A 13,796-nucleotide genomic window follows, 5' to 3' on the forward strand; every position below is an offset into this window, starting at 1 on the left:
ATATCATAATTCCTAAATCGCTATATTTGGCAATTTTTATTTATGTTTAAATACATGTGTAATCATAAATGAGCCACATGCATATGTAGTGCACTTGAAACTTAGGCATGATATTTATTAAATGTTAATTTAATTTACAAGTGCTCATATTCAAAAGATTTATTGAGATTGGTTAAGGTTAATTTCTCTTTTTTGTGACTAGTTTATGTGAGCAAGTGTATATATAATAACTAGTACCTACACCATAGGAGGTGCAAGGGAAGCCGATAGGAAATTTTAGATTTGACAATTATAATTATTGTTAACTTAAGAGTTTGGATCCCTTTAAAAATATTTTAATGATTAAACTAATTAACTTTTGGTCAAAGTATATGTTGGAGTACTTTTATCTTTGAATTGAATTGATGTTGTTATTTTGTGTTGTACAACTTTGAAGGAAATATTATTATATAACTAGAATGAGATTTTGTTTTGCAACTATAATGTTTCACATAATTTTGGAAAAGTACCATTTGGGTTTGTGATATTTATTTTGTTTACATGTTCAATTAGTAAACATTAATTTAATATCAATGCATTTGTCATAGTATTTGGAATGTAATTTTAAAATTATAATATTTGAACATGACATTGTACTTTATCATCAAATATAAATCCAAATATATTTATCGTTAGCAACTAGACTATGCATTAATCCTAAATCTTAAAGTAACAGTGTGTATTTATTTTAATTGAATACACATAATATTCATCATAATGCAAAAAGAAGTATGTGAACAACTATGTCGTAATGAGTTGTACCCAATATTTGTAGAATGTATCAATTAAGACTACATTTTTTAGATTCACACAATCTTTTTTTTCTTACATATTTGTGCTTCCCCAAGGATTGAATGGAGAAATACACTACAAAGACAAGGACAATAAGAAGTAAAATCACTCCTTGTTCTTGCTCCAACATGAATAGATACATTTATAGAATGTATCAATTAAGACTACATTTTTTGGATTTACACAATCTCTTTGTTCTTACATATTTGTGCAACCCCAATACTTGGATGGAGAAATATGAGGTGGTAAAGGTATGAGAAAGTGTGGGAAGAAAGAAGTACCTACGTTGATGAAAATTTGAGAAAGTTCAAGAATTATGGCATAGAATAAAATGCTAAATTATTGTAGAAATAAGGGGAAGGGTGTGGTGGTAACTATAGTGCATAATATTCAACAATCCTAGCGTGTAAGATTAGTAATAGCATTATCAATCTAAAAATTCATAGCTCAAGAGGTAGATTTCATATGTCATTCCATCAGAATAGTTGAATTGACCATTCATTAAAGTGTGTGAATGTGAATTAAGCATTCATCTTTGGAGAGAGCATGGTCTGAAATCCATTGTCGTAGTAAGCTACATAGTTTGGTCATTTCTAATATCAAACTAGATAGTGCCTCATTTCTAGAATGTCATTTATAGGCTGGAGGATGATATTGTCTTGGTTTCTACATGGCATTTCTCTATTGCCAATCAGGTGTCCATAGCCCTAATAAAGTTGTCTACATTACCTAATTTTCTCATCCTTTCCTTTTTAGTTAGTTGTCTCACAGAAATCTAGAAATTGAAGAAATTTATAGTTTAGAAACCATTATTTTTCAAGGAACGACCTTTTGTTTTTTTACTTAGTATGATTTTGTAGATCAGTGATGCACTAACTCATATAAGAATTTATTTTATATTTATTTGAAGATATAATAAATGATGCCCATTTAATTTGATGTAACGCATAATAAATCTTCTCAAATGATGTATGAGTTTGTAGGCTAACAATGTCAAACAAAATCCTATGTCATAAAGAATATGAGAAAGGGCACTTCTTTGGTGTGCACAGTTTGGAGGAAGGATTAATTGTGCAAATTTTTAACATAATCCAATGCCCAATTTGGGTATGAAGGAAGAAATTTGTGTCCTTTTGTACATTCCCCTAGTGCATGAGGATTACTCCATCAATTGATTTGCAATAAGATAAAAATTTATGCGTGTTGGATGACTTGGTTACCTATAATTGTAGGGATATTTTTGTAGTCAACATTTAGTTTTGCAACCTTATTTGTGAATAACTTTGATGGGCTATTTATGATGGAGTCATTTTTTTCAACTCATGTCCATTTATTCCACTAATGACAAGCAATATGTTTTATCATGTTTGATAATGCCTTCCTTTTGTTACTCTTGTTCAATTTATCTTGTTTTTTCTAAAATGAATGTAAACAATTAGAAACTATGTATATGCACATATTAAATAGACATTAACATGATTGTAGAATATACTAATTTTTGTTCAAGAAGAAAACTATACCTTATATGTTTTTCATTTTGAGATATTTTTTAGCTTGTACAACCATGCCAATTGATGTTGAATCATGGGAGAGCTCACTTCTTTCAATTTTTGTTCTTTCCTTTTTTATAAGTTGTGGCAAACTCTACCTAGATTGGAACAAACAAATTCCATTATAATTTTTATTTTTTTATTTGTAGTAGACATTAATATGCAATGGATATAAACCTCTCGTTTTGAAGGTAGAGAGTAGATCTCCAGTATTTTACATTTTTTTATTTGATAGGTAGGAGAATAAAATTAGTAGGTGATTAGCAAAAGTAACTGTGAGGTAATAAAGATGCCAAAAATATTCAAGCTTGTCAGTATGAATAGTATGACAATATTTTTACTTTCCCAGGCAACCATTGTATGCTACCTTTGTCTCCCTCAATATGTTGTATTTGGTTTGAGTAGACTGTTTAAACATGGGATCAGTTCATTTGGTATCTCATTATTCTTAGGCATGTCTTTTTTAATGTTGGTTATTGCCTTAATTTCATTAGTCACCTCAATCATGTTTATTCTCATGAAATGAACACTTTAGCTAAATGAGAATGTGTAGTTACCTAATCTAGAAGAACTTATACTTAGTATTTTATTTTTAGTAGTCACTATTAGGTAATAAATAATAATACAATAAAATCTTTTCAATATGCATTTTGCTAAACTAATTTTGCATAAATGGTTGACCTTTTTTGTATAGAAATTGTAGGAGAGATTTTTTCTCTACAAATGTGTTATTTTGGCCATTTACTAGTTTTAGTTCTCATTGATAATAGTGTGATGGTTCTATTTACATTTTTTATACGATTCTTCTTAGATAGATGACATAGTGCTTCATTTTCATTTGAGTTTACTTATATTGTTTATGAGCCAATCACCTATAGAATGTGTTAGAGATATTATAGTGGTCATTCTAGAAGACATACATTTGTTAGCAATCAAGGTTCTTTAACTTTGTCATATTTCCTTTGTAATGTAAGTCGTTTCCATTTTTTCTTGTAGTGAAAATCAATACAAGTCAGTAAGCATTTATTTCTAAAGACTTAGTAATTTTTGTAAATTATTTCCTGCATTGAATTTAAATTGAAAATGAGTAATCCATTTTTTAGAAGCTAAACAAAGAATAACATATAAAGAGAAAAAATCATTTTAATGGGGGAGGAGGTTTGTAAATCTTCATCATCCTCAATTCTTCTTCTTTGAGAATAGATATGTAAATACTAAAATATAGTATTTGTCAAATTGTAGTACTAGTAATAGATATTAATTAAGTACTGATTATGATTTTATTAGTGTGAATAATGTATATGTCATTGGTCATACCTTTCCTTGCTATTTTGAGAGCAATTGCAGTTGAGCCTCTTCTTTTTCCTTATAATGTTGTATGGATTCTTCTTTTGTTTATATATTTTTTTTTTTAATGTGAAGATATTATCATTGCATTTATATTTTTTCTATTTTTTTCACTCAAGGATATTATTATTTTTAGATTAGTAAAAAATATAATAATTATTTTAATTAATTAAAAATAGATAAAAATATTTATTTATTTTTATTACTAAAATAAAAATTAAATTAAAGAAGAAATAAACTTGTTATTCTATCATTTACCAAGAAAACATACAAACAAATTTATACTATCATTCACTTGTACTTTTAATACTTTATTCAATTAATACATATCTTTTTTACACACAAAAAAATAACTGTTAGGCTTTATTGAATTAATTTTATTATACAATATTATTATTTATTTTAATTTTTAGATTAATTAATAAAAAGGATAATAAGTTGATTAATTTACTGAATAAAAAATAGATAAGAAGAGTTTTTTCAAATAAAATTAGAAATAAATAATGTTGAATATTATTTTCTTAATGTGAATAACTGCCACAAAATGGTTTAATGATTTTGTAAAGTTTATTTTGTGACTATTAAAACTAATTTCACCATTTTTGGTCAAAAAGTACAAGGGCAATCCCACATTAAAAGCCTATCAGTTAATTAAATTTTATTTTTTAAATGTCAATCATATTTTCATGGGGTTTAATTTTGCATGTGTTTTTTAGGATGAACTTCCAATGAACTCACCTAAAACCAAGTTATTACACTTGTCTTTTTGTGTTTGTTCTATTTTTGCAAATTTATTATTATTGAAATTTTTGGTGACTAATTTGAGTTTGGTTTAAATAGTTCCTATTTTAAAGTAAAAGTGTTCATAGAGAAAAAAAAAATTTAATTCCTTTCCTTCTTTTTAGGAAAATTTAAATGACTCATTTTAAATTTATTCTATTTAGAGATATGTTTATTCTTTGTATATTTGAATTCCTGTAATTTATTTATTTATAACTATATTTATAAAATTGAATTTGATTGTTCTATATTTAATATTTTATTCTTATTAATTATTATTTAATCCCATTTATAGCTATATTTAATTCTTTAGTTGAATTAATATGTAACCGTTAAACAAGTTTAATTATATTATATTTGTTGACTTATGGTGAACTAGTATGTGTTATAGTCAAATTGAACGTTAGAAATAAATCGATCCTTTTATTCTTTTAGTATTGATATTTTATTTATTAAAAAATTAATAAGTTATATATATATATATGTATCTATATATATGTATCTATATATATGTATGTATATATATCTACATATATATATATATATATATATATACATATATATATATATATACATATATATATATATGTATACATACATATATATATATGTATACATACATATATATATATATGTATACATATATACATATACATATATATATATGTATACATATATACATATACATATATATATATATGTATACATATATACATATACATATATATATATATATGTATATGTATATATGTATACATATATACATATGTATATGTATATATGTATACATATATATATATGTATATGTATATATGTATACATATATATATATATATGTATATGTATATATGTATACATATATATATATATATGTATATGTATACATATATACATATATATACATATATGTATACATATATATATACATATGTATACATATATATATATATATGTATATGTATATATGTATATATGTATATGTATATATGTATATATATATATATATATATATATATATATATATATATATATATATATATAATTTATGCTTTTTATTTATAGTTGATTTAACTTTTGTGATGGTTTATTTTACTATAAGTTATAATATATTTTTCAATTGTAAAAATATTATTCATGATGAGTATTAAATTTTCTAGTTGGCCAAATTAGGATATGCATTAGAGGTTTTTTTGTGATTTCCTTTATATTGTTTATCTTACTAGATGACATGATGTGTCTTGTGATTCAAATTAAAAATTACATTTAGTAGATTTACTTTGTGGAGCATTTATGTTTACTTGGGTTTGGAGAACCAACTTATTATCAAGTTTCTTATTAAGGAACTGAGTTCAACCATTATGGGTGTTGTGGTATAGGACACAACTATGGTTTATGTGCTTAGGGGAGCTGGTCTAGGTACCTCTCTTTGGGAATGGCTTGCAATAGTAGTATGAGACCCAAAGTGGTTAGTTCCAAGGTAACCTATTGTAAGTTGTATAATAAGTGATAACATAGTAATTAAAATATCTTTCCTAGCCCTTTTGTTGAGACACACTAAAAAGATAAGTTAGAGATGTGTCTCACTCATGCCTTGGGTGCTTGTACAAGCTAAGGATGGGATTAGGATGATACCTAGTGAGAGGTATGACTGGTTTTCCTTGTCTTTATGAGAGGATATTCTAGTTTCACATGTGTCATGCTGAGGGTCAGAGGTATAGAGTGACCAATCTACGTTAACTCAATGCTTGAGGGTTTGAGATCTAATAAGAGACCAGTCCAAGATAACTCAAGTAGTTTTACCATTTGATGACACTTCCTAGTATGTATCCTAATTCACCTTTGTAGATTCTGTATGCACCTTTGGTGGTGTACTTATTATTGGGATTTACTTTTATTAATGGCTATTGTTATATGTTGGTTATTATTCTTTGACATGTGGCTTTTGACTTAAAGTGGATATCTTTCATTGACTTTATCTCTTGATTGATATACTCAATTTATACTTAGTATATGTATGTTGACTTGGTATATGGTGTTGGATTGAGTGTCCTTTCAATTTTGACAATCTTTTTTCTTTAGTAGTTGTGTACCCTTGGGGTGGTTTTGGCTATTAGGATTCCTTTCCTAGGATTGTTTTATGATTGATTAGTCATTTTTGGATTGTTCATTATTTTCCTTGCATGGTGGGAGTGGAAGCCTGACCAGGTGACCATGCATTCAAGAAGTAGTGACTTATTACCATTTAAGTACCCCTCAAATTTCCAGTTGTTGGATGTTCGATGACGTAGTTGTACAATTATCATTCTTGTTCTTATCTTGGAGACTTCTATTCAATTGATGTATTTATATGTTATCATGTATCTTATATTTTGGTATACTTATATCTATTCTTGCATACCCTACAACATGTGCAGTGGATGTTATTCATTAGATATATTTCATTGTATTAGTTATATTTATGTATTTTCTTATGCAATAATGTATCTATTATTTCCTTGTGATCATAACATTGTACTTGTGACTTAAACTAACTAATAAACCTTCTTAAATGTGACTCAGTGTGAAGGAACCCTTGAGGAATGAAATATGTTTGTTTTTCATATGTATAATTAACGTGTATGTGTATTTCTTCCACATTGTTATTTAATGATATTTAAACTTTTTTATAAATAGTTTAGTAAATATTGTAGCATGTTAAGTTTATTTCTCTTGGGTTCTCTAGCGGGCCATTGCATCTAGTATTAGAGCTTGAGTTTTAACATTGAGAACTTTGGGCATTATGTGTCATCACTTGAACAAGTAGTAAACTTGCAACAAGATTAAACAACAAGCATATATTAACATCAAAATCTGAATACAAGCAATTTAACAACAAACTTTGAAATGATAAAATTCCTAAACATGAAACTATAAAACTTATAACACTTTCATTCTAGATTCTTGGTTTATGTCTATGAGTTATGCCCTTATATTTTCTGATGAATTCTAAGATATCGGTCTCATGTTTGGGTGTTGTAGGAGAGATGGCTTCTGGTTCTAGATTTTTTGCAAGGTGTTGCAGCTCAGGACATGGTAGAGGTTGTGGGAGAAGTATTCACCGTAGCCCATCCTGGGTTCATACAGAGAATCCCATTTAGGAAGAGGCACTCATTCACCCTATCTTTTTACAAGAGGGGGATTTTTTCTTTCCCATAAAAAAGGGTAAACCTTAAGCCCTTATGACTTCCCACTAATGTTTATTATGGATTTTTTGGAAATTATTGAATTGTACCTTTATAGGTGGTTTAGGATAACATGATAAGACTCAACCGATTTAGACTCATTACACTTTGTAATATGATTTATCAGTGATGGGAAATGTTATTTATGCCACTTTAAATATTCAATTGATTATTGAATCAAGGTTGTCCAAAGCTATGTGTGATAAGAAACTACTAAAGTTGGGTAGATTTGCATTGTAAATTGTGACCAACTCATAAAATTGAATCCTCCAGGAGCTATTAGAAACAACTCTAATTTTATCCATTCTTGAAAAGTTGAACATGATTTCGAGGGAGGTCAAGGTATAATTTACACATACACAAATTAACATAGTTCTTTATGGAATATTCTAAAATTAACTTATAGAATGTTAAACTAAAACTAATTTCTTGAAAATAAATCCTATTACATTTTCAAAAATTAAAGTCCTAATTATATTTTCATGAAGGAAATTCTAGTGACACTTGTAGGAATTGATAGAAAGTTGGGAAATTCCCTACATAATCCTGATTCAACATCAAATTTTGTTACTTGTGTCATGTTCTTGTGCATCCATATTCCTCTATGACATTTATGAAAGCAAATAAATTAAATTTAACAAGAAAAATATGGATCAACTTTAAATTTTCATTAACATTGGCCTTCAAATGTAAGCTAATAAGGTCTAATTACAATAAATTGGGGATTATATATCTCCTTATTCTATTGCTAAAAACTACTAATCAAAAATAAGTCCAACAATTGGAATATATAGAAATACCCTTATTTCAAAATTGAAACAATATAAAGATTACCGCACTTGGGTGTTTAAGTTGATGAAAGATCAATTCCATAGCTCCCAAGAATCACTTGCATGCAAACAACTATCATAAAAGAGTGAAGCTAAAATTTATGAAGGTTGGAATTTCCAGATCCGTAGATAAAACATTCTTGATGAGAAAAAAGAAAAATTTATACTATTAAAAGTGAATTATCTCAATTAATTTTTACAATCAGAGATTGTCCTTATAAAGGATATAAAAACCCTAAAAAGGTCTAACCTAGGTTGCATCATAAAAATTAATAAAAGAATTAATTATTATATTCCTAAAGTTTAGCTTAAGCAACTAGAGTTAATTAGGAAATATCTAATTACTCTAACACCCCCCCTTAAGATAAATCTAGGGAGTAGGTAAAAACCTAGAAACTACTACAAAAAGTAGATTTGTGTCCTAGAAAACAAGGCCTAATGAGGTACCCAAGAACAACCAAATCTTTGAAAAGAGGAGAAATAGAGAAAACCACATGGAAAAAACCCTACTCCAAAAAGAGATGAAAATAATGCTAAGAAGACTAGTGAAGGACTAAAGAAGCCTCCAAACTAGGGAATGTTCTAAAAGATAGGAACAAAAGATGATCATAAAGAACATCACTGAAGCATGTAGAAGTTGCAAAGCTCTATCAAAAATAATTATTGATCTAAAGAATGTTCATTGAAATAGAACCTAACCAGGTAGAGAAGATTGTAATCTGCATTGAAACAAGAGGCACACAAAGGAAAACAACTAAACTCAAACATACATATGGCATGAAACAACAAAGCCTAAAGAGTTGATCAATCAAACTAAGGAAGCATGAGAAAAAATAGAAGAACCCCCCTAATGAAGACAAGGGTGAGGTGACAGGCAACTAAAAAAGTGGGCCAAAAGAACTGCATGTCAAGGAACCACGATCAAGATGCACAAAAGAGTACATATGTGTGTACTGAGGTGATCAATCTCAAAAATGTCATGAGGCTAATGTCATAGAAGGGACACTCACTGGACAAAGGAAGATGGCAAAAAAAGGAAAAAAATCAACCCCCCATGGCATTTTAATTAGAGTAGTGCATGTATAATTATTAGTCTCAAAATGGTTTTTGACACTTGAGTGCAAACACACTTAATCACTTTCTACATTGGAGCCGAGTACACCTTGTATGCCAAGCCACAACATGAGCTGAGTTAGAGTAGTCTTTAGATGTCGAGTGATCTTCAAGTGCTGAGCAGCCTTTAGGTGCCAAGTTAAGATCATGTGTCGAGCATGATACAAGTGCCGAGTGACATTAGGTGCCGAGTCATAGATTATGTCGAGCAATATAGAAATACAACAAGTGTCGAGTAAGTTAATTTAATATAAGTGCCAAGCATCAGAGATCAGTAAGTGTCGAGCAACACAGAATGCACATATGAGTTTGTAACATTACAAACTCAGATGTAAACTATTTTTATGGCTGACATATGATGAATCTCAAAGGATTAAAAGATAAGATCAAATCTTTTGTATTTCCCATGCAATTAGCATGCAGCCAATAAGAAAAATTGACAAGGCATGTAGCCAATTGTAAATGTGCAAGAAATAAGCAGGAAATAGAGATTCAATGTGGATCGTAGATCCATACCTAACCCTAAGTCTTCAAATGTCTTTATAAGGAAGACAAAATTACATTGAACCCTATGTTGGATGGATGAGGGTGTGCAAGGAAAAGTATTTCTCAAAGTGAAGAGTATCAGATCATAGAGGATTAAGATCAGAAAAAGTAGATCAAGTGCTTGTATTCAGCAATCAAAGGATTGTAAGCTATTAGGTTTATTATACATAATACTCTCCAGCAATTGTATTAGAAAGAAAATCCTATGATAATAGGTTAGCTTAGCAGCTATTTTGTAAATCATATAAATAGGTGATGAAATCCTTTAGTAGGGTAACACTTCTTGTAAAGTGTTTGAAATCCTTTAACTAGGTCACTATTGATATAGTGTAAAACCTTTAACAGGGTAGGCCTTTAACAGGGAAAACCATCAGAAGTGGTTAAACCTTATTGTTGTAGTAATTTTTGTGGGTATCATCCCCACCCCAATTTGACCTTCTTATTCCTAGAGGGTTTCTAGATTACCAAAATCTCAAGTGTTATGTGGTAATGATTATGTGTTTTTCATAATTGTTTGATATGTTTATATGCATGCAATCTACTATCAGTTAAGAAAAAGTTTTAATGGTCAAAGCACAATACTTCTGATTCACCACCCCCCCCCCCTCTCAGAAGCATTATTCCTATTTGAATATTCCAACAATAATAAGGCATAAGATATGGTGCATCCCAAGAATACAATAATTTGCATGAGTGTCCTCAGATGACACTACTCAAACTAGAAGGCAAAACAACTAGAATAAAAATACAGATGTAATATGACACTTTATCTTAGTGCATTTGCAAGAATGCATACAAATGATGTCTAAATAGACTAGAAGAGACATAAGACTAATACAATAGATAGTATAAGTCATGATGAATCATCTGAAGTAATGAAATTGATCCCTAGCCTTGAAACAACCAAGATATCCACTAGAATGCAAAAATAAAAAAGACTGAATAGAATGTGTATGTAGCAAAATCTAGAAGATAACTAGCATCACTAAAAAGAGTTCAGAAAGAGCTTTCTAATGATATAAAGAATTCAAAAATTGGACATCAAATGCTCAAGATATGTCTCCATGAGTGCAAAAAGGAACTCCTAACTTTGACAGCAGAAAAAGATATTAAAAAAGCATCAAAACTAAAAGACATCTGTACCACTATAATGGGCTCATAATGATGCAGGAGCATCTAGAGGTATAAGGGCAATCTTGTGTCACCGAAAAAATGTACCTAGACACAATTTTTGTTTCATGTGTTTTCATTTCTGGATACCCATTTGGGTCAAATAAAGGTTCCAACTCTCATAGTTCCACTATTAGTGTTCTAGGTTAGATTTTTTTAAGCACCTTGGGATACGTGTAAATGTCAAAAAAATAGGACTATGTAATTGAGTCATAATTAAGGTGAGTTAGAAGGTGTAAATTGGAGGGATGATTATAATTGTAATTTAGAGCATTCCAAAAAAAGAATCAAGACAAAAGGTTGCATAGTTTGAAAGTTATCGCAATTTTTTAGTTTTTGGAGACCTCCTAAGAATGCTTCAAAGTCAAGTTTGAGGCACTAAATGACCTTGTACAAGCTTTAAAAATGGGGGATGAGCAAATCTGGTCCATAAGTCTATAGAGAACTCTGAGATCTTTCCATAAATATAAACGGTTCATCAATCAAAGCTACGGTTCAAAAGTTATGCCTCCCGAAAGTTTGGCTACAGTTTCTGGATTCTTCTAATTTTGTGCTGACTCCTAATTCAACTTCTAGAGCCTTCCATTTTGGTGGTGGATGCCAACTAGCACTTTCTAGAATGCATTCCTAATCCTTAACCCTTTAGGGTCTATTTAAGAACATTTCTGGCATTGTAAATGGCAGTTCAAAGTGGAGTTTGAGAGAAGGTATTGGAAGAAGAAATTCTCTCCTAGTTTTATTATGTTGTAAGCCCATGGGGCCTATTTTGGAGTCTATTTCTCTGTACTAAGTGTATTAGCATATTTCATAGTTAATAAAGTGTCCCTTTCCTATTGTGTCCATTTTTTTCTTGGGCTTAACCCCATCAAGTGGTATCAGAGCAGGTTTTCTTGAGTGTGTAGACTGAGCAATGACTATGAGGCAGTTAATCCTAAGGAGGTTAGAGCCCTCCAAAGGTAGGTTCTAGCATTGCAAGAGGAGCTTCATAGAGGGACAAATGTTGCCACAGGAAATGAAAGTGAGGATGATAATGAAGAAGAAGAGATTGGATAGGAAGGGGAAGTTGAAGGAGAAGTTTTGAATCAAGCAAAGGAGAGGCTTTTTAGGGCCATTACCAAGTTTGGAAAAAGACCTACAATTGATGTGGATGTATTTTCAAGAAATCTAAAATCGGATGAGTTAATCGACTGGATCAATGAACTCGAGGAGTAGTTTGAGTATGAGGATATCAGGGACCCAGATAGGGTTAAGTTTGCAAAGGCCAAACTAAAAGGCCATGCCAAAATCTGGTAGCAAGAGGTTCAATTGGAAAGAAATAGAAGAGGAAAGGAGATCACAAGGTGGGATCGCATGGTGGACAAACTAAAGAAGCAGTTCATTCCTATTAACTATGAGCTTGATTTGTTTAAGAAGATGCATGGGTTAAAGAAAGCACAAAAATCAGTTTAGGAATATATGGAGCAGTTTTACCAACTTCTAATTAGAGTAGGGTATGCAAAAGAAAAAAAGGAGAAGGTTGCTCATTATATCAAATGGTTGCAACTTAGCATCTAGGAGGAATTAAGTTTGGTAAGAATGATCAGCATCAAAGAGGCATACCAATTTTCCCTATGAGTTGAAGAGAAGCTAAATAAAAGGTTTGAAGGGAGACAAAGAGGGTGCGGTCAAGGAGGAATGGGTAGTGGTAGGTCATCTAGAGGCCGAAATGAGACCCAAAAGAAAAATGAAGATGTGGCTACTAACAAGAACTAGAGGAACAAAGATTTTAGCTGCTCCCATGATCAAAACTTTGGAGATTAGAGAGGAAGAGGTAGAGGATGTGGAAAAGGAAGAGGAGGCTTTCATGGTACCTATTTCCATTACAATGAAGAAGGTCATCGTTCTTTTGAATTCCCTCAATGACAAGGAAGAATAGATAGAAGAGCTAAGGGTCAGGCTAGGGTTACTCATGTGGATGAGGATGCACAGTCATCACATTCAGAGGATGTAGAAAAAGGAGAGACTTTAGTTAATTAAAGGGTCCTACTAAGTGGTGAGATTGAACCAGGACAAAGGAGGAGTCTATTTTGTACTAGGTACAAGTGTGAGGATAAATTTTGTGATGTGATCATTGATGGTGGTAGCACTAACAACTTGGTGTCAGAGGAGATGGTTTCTAATTTGAAGCTCAAGAGGGAGAAACACCCCTAGCCCTATCAAATCACTTGGGTAAAGGATGATCATAAGGTCCTGGTAAGTGAAAAAAAATTAGTGAACTTCAAAATTGGGAGTTACCATGATGAAGTTCTCTATGATATTATTCCAATGGATGTCTGCCATCTATTGTTGGGAAGACCATGGTAGTTTGATAGGCATGCAGTACATGATGGTCATGCAAACACATACTCTTTGACAAAGGATGGAGTTTG

This window comes from Cupressus sempervirens, chromosome 9, assembly GCF_028749045.1.
Source record: "Cupressus sempervirens isolate cs-2001-9-10 chromosome 9, ASM2874904v1, whole genome shotgun sequence".
Taxonomy (NCBI): Eukaryota; Viridiplantae; Streptophyta; class Pinopsida; order Cupressales; family Cupressaceae; genus Cupressus; species Cupressus sempervirens.